Consider the following 4588-nt stretch of genomic DNA (forward strand, 5'->3'; position numbering starts at 1 on the left):
AAGCCAACAAGAAAGAAACCAGAAGAAGAAAAGAAGCATTGAGAGAAACTGAATTAGAAGCAGACATGGTTGATGAAAGAATTAGAATTGGTGGTGGTAATGTTGGAAATGGTCAAAATAATGAAAATGCAGCCCAAGGTGAAGAGATTATAAATGCTAATGTGCCTAGGGGAAGTATGATGGATCATGCTTTTCCTCGTTTTGATGACTTGAGAGAGAGCATAGCGATACCAAGAATTGATGCAAATAGCTACAAGATGGATTTTGGAGTTCTTCAAATTATTCAAAATTCTCAATTCGGAGGACATCCTTCTGAAAATCCACACACACATCTAAAGAAGTTTGCTATGATTTGTGACATGCAAAAACAACCTGGAGTGTCTGATGATGCAGCAAGATTGAAGCTATTCCCATTCTCTTTGAAAGATAGAGCATTGGATTGGCTTGATTCTTTACCTCACAACTCCATCACAAATTGGGAGCAACTTACTGATGCATTTCTTGCACAATATTTTCCACCTGAAAAAACTCAAGAATTGAGGAATCAAATGACAACTTTTAGACCAAGAAAAGATGAAACTCTTTATGAGTCATGGATGAGATGGAAGGAATTAGAGAGACAATGCCCACATCATGCCATTCCGAAATGGATGATAAATCAGAATTTTTACACCAATGTCACTCCTGCAATTAGAGGGATTATTGATGCTCAAACAGGAGGATAATTTATTATGAAGCATGAAGATGAAGCTTATGAGCTACTGGAGAAAATTGCAAAGAATACTCATCTTTGGAGTAGTCCAAGAGGACCAGCTCCAACTCAAAAGAGGCAAGCTGCTGGAATGTATGACCTTGATCCGTTCAACATGATTAATGCAAAGTTTGATGCACTTACAAATGTCTTGGCTAAGAAGATGGAAGATTTAAGTATGTTGGTTAGTTCATCATCATCATCTGGAAGTTCACAACAAGTTGCTTATGCAGAAGGAACTACCAGCTATGGAGTAGACTATGGAGAGCAAGCTGCATATGTTGGTAATTATGGAAATAAACAAATGGGGAATCCTTACTCTCAAACTTATAATCCAACTTGGAGGAATCATCCCAACTTTTCATGGGGAAATCAGCAAGGTCAAGTTCCAAATCAGAATTTTCAGCCATAACAGCAACAAGGAATTCCATATCAGCAAAATAGGCAACCATTGCCTAATTTTCAGCAGAAAAATATGAATCCTCCACCAAAACAGCAAGAACAAAGTTCCACCACAGAAGCTTTATTACAACAGATTCTTGCTAACCAAACCAAGCATGATGAAGAGATGAGAGAGATTAAAGCAAGGCTAGAACATATGCAAACATATAACAGAATGCTGGAAAATCAGATTGTACAACAAGCATCTTCCTCAGGTACCAAGTCTTTTGGAAAGCTTCCAAGTCAACCAGAAAACCCAAGAGAGCAGTGTTAAGCTATTACTTTAAGAAGTGGGAAAGTTGTAAATAATGAGAAGAGTGAAAAAAATGAGAAAAGTGAAAATAGTGAGAGGAGAGAAAATGAGAAAGAAATTGATGAGAGTGAAAAACAAGAAAGTGCAGAAAAATGTAAAGAGAAAATTGAAGAGAAGGAAGAGAAGTATATACCTCCAGAGCCCTACAAGCCACAACTTCCCTTTCCACAAAGATTTCAAAAAGCCAAGCTTGATAAGCAATTTGGGAAGTTCTTAGAGGTTTTGAATAAGCTATACATAAATGTGCCTTTTATTGATGCTCTTTCACAAATGCCCTCTTATGCAAAATTCTTAAAAGAAATTCTCTCAAACAAGAGGAGACTTGAAGACCATGAAACTGTAGCTTTGACAGAAGAATGCAGTGCTATCCTCCAAAGGAAACTTCCTCCAAAGCTCAAGGATCCAGGGAGTTTTTCAATTCCATGCCACATTGGGGAATCATGTTCTACAAAAGCTTTATGTGATTTAGGGGCTAGTGTTAGCCTTATGCCCCTTTCCATTTATGAGAAGCTCAATATGGGAGATCTAAAACCAACCCACATTTCTCTTGATTAGTGTGGATCAATTAAGTATTCTGAAGGGATTTTGGAGAATGTGCCTCTGAAGGTTGGGAAGTTCTATATACCTATTGATTTTGTCATCTTGGACATGGAAGAGGATTCTAATATTCCAATTATCTTGGGAAGACCCTTTCTAGCTACAGTAGGAGCATTGATTGATGTTAAGGGAGAAAAATTGACTCTTAGAGTTGGTGAAGATCAATTGGTTTTCAATATTAATAACACTATGAAGAAGCATCATTCTGAAGCTGATACTTGTTTGAGAATTGATATCATTGATGAGCTGGTTAAAGAACACTTCAGAAAAAGATATCCAGAAGATCCACTTGAAAATTGTTTGGTTCATGGAGGAGGCATAGACTATAACAACCCTCATGTGGCTGCATATGCTCAACATTTAGAGGGAAGTCCACCATTCATTTCTGCTCCAGTTTTTCAACTTACACAAAAGGAAAAAGTCGAATCTAAGCAACCATCATTCAAGGAAGAAGATGCACCTAAGGTAGAACTTAAGCAACTTCCTTCTCAGCTCAGGTATGAATTTCTTGGCACTAATAACACTTATCTAGTAATTATAAATGCAAATTTAAGTACCTTAGAAGTTGATAAGTTGTTAAGAGTGTTGAGGCAATTTAGGAAAGTTTTAGGATATACCATAGATGACATTAAGGGAATAAGCCCACACTTTTGCATGCACAGAATTATTTTGGAAGAAAATTATAAGCCATCTATTGAACATCAGAGGAGGTTGAACCCAAATATGAAAGAAGTTGTTAAAAAGGAAATTTTGAAATTGCTTGATACAGGGATAGGCTCAGACAGTACTTGGGTGAGTCCAGTACATGTTGTCCCAAAAAAGGGTGGAATGACAGTTGTCAAAAATGAAAATAATGAATTAATTCCCACAAGAACAGTGACTAGTTGGCGAATGTACATAGATTACAGAAAATTAAATATAGCCACTAGAAAAGATCATTTTCCACTTCTCTTCATTGATCAAATGTTAGAAAGACTAGCTAGGCATTCTTATTTTTGCTATTTAGATGGATACTCAGGTTTTTTTCAAATCCCTATCCATCCAAATGATCAAGAGAAAACCACTTTTACTTGTCCATATGGAACCTTTGCTTATAGGAGGATGCCATTTGGGTTGTGTAATGCACCAGCCACTTTTCAAAGGTGCTTGATGGCAATCTTCTCAGATTTCATTGAAGATATAATGGAGGTTTTTATGGATGACTTTTCTGTTTATGGATCTTCATTTGACATATGCTTGGCTAACCTTTCTAAAGTTTTGCAACATGTGCGAATCGACCTTGTGTTATACTGGGAAAAGTGTCATTTCATGGTTCAGGAAGGGATAGTGCTTGGACATTTGGTGTCTAACAGAGGAATAGAGGTTGATAAAGCCAAAGTTGAAGTGATAGAGAAGATGGCTCCTACCAATGTCAAGGGAATTCGAAGTTTTCTAGGACATGCCGGGTTCTACAGACGCTTTATCAAGGATTTTTCTAAAATAGCCAAACCTTTGTCTAATTTGTTAAGTCATGACATACCATTTGTATTTGACCAAGAGTGTTTGGATGCCTTTTGCAGGTTGAAGCAAGCTCTTATCACTGCACCAATCATGCAACCACCTGATTGGAGCCTACCTTTTGAAATTATGTGTGATGCTAGCAACTATGCAATTGGAGCTGTTCTTGGTCAAAGAAAGGACAAAAAGGCTTATGCTATTTATTATGCTAGTAGAACACTGGATGAGGCTCAAACAAATTATGCAACAACTGAAAAGGAATTTTTAGCAATTGTCTTTGCATTGGAAAAAGTTCAGACCTTACATTATTGACTCGAAGGTGGTTATATTTTCAGATCATGCAGCCATCAGGTATTTACTCCGTAAAAAGGAGGCTAAACCTAGGCTCATTAGGTGGATTCTGATGCTACAAGAGTTTGATTTGGAGATTAGAGATAAGAAAGGAGCTGAAAATGTAATTGCGGATAATCTTAGTAGGTTGAAATTGGATGATGAAGAAATGGATGAAGTCCCTATTGATGAGTTTTTCTTGGATGAACAACTTTTCTCTCTTGTTGCTAAACTACCTTGGTATGCAGACTTGGTGAATTATCTATCTTGTGGAGTTTTGCCTCTAGGAATGACATGGCAATAAATGAAAAAGTTTTTGCATGAGGTAAAATTTTATAGATGGGATGATCCTTTACTCTTTAGGAGATGCTGTGATGGTTTAATAAGAAGATGTATTCCTGATGAGGAGACACAGAGTATTATGCATCATTGCCATGCTTCTGATTATGGAGGACATTTTGGAATCTCTAAAACAGCTAGTAAAATTTTGCAAGCTGGTTTCTTTTGGCCAAATCTTTTTAAGGATGTGAGGAAATTTGTGTTAGAATGTGATAAATGTCAAAGGAGTGGAAATTTGTCAAAAAGAGATCAAATGCCCCTAAATGATATTCTTGAAGTGGAATTATTCAATGTCTGGGGAATAGATTTTATGGGGCCAT

The 4588-nt window shown here is 36.9% G+C and overlaps 1 non-coding gene across 1 annotated transcript; it reads right to left on the reverse strand.

Moving 5' to 3' along the window:
* Nucleotides 1–533: 533 nt before the first annotated feature.
* On the reverse strand, nt 534–640 carry LOC131176450 (small nucleolar RNA R71). The gene has a single exon (XR_009146518.1). It is a non-coding gene; the product is annotated as a small nucleolar RNA R71 (small nucleolar RNA).
* Nucleotides 641–4588: the final 3948 nt, after the last annotated feature.

This window comes from Hevea brasiliensis, unplaced genomic scaffold (assembly GCF_030052815.1).
Source record: "Hevea brasiliensis isolate MT/VB/25A 57/8 unplaced genomic scaffold, ASM3005281v1 Scaf114, whole genome shotgun sequence".
Lineage (NCBI taxonomy): Eukaryota > Viridiplantae > Streptophyta > Magnoliopsida > Malpighiales > Euphorbiaceae > Hevea > Hevea brasiliensis.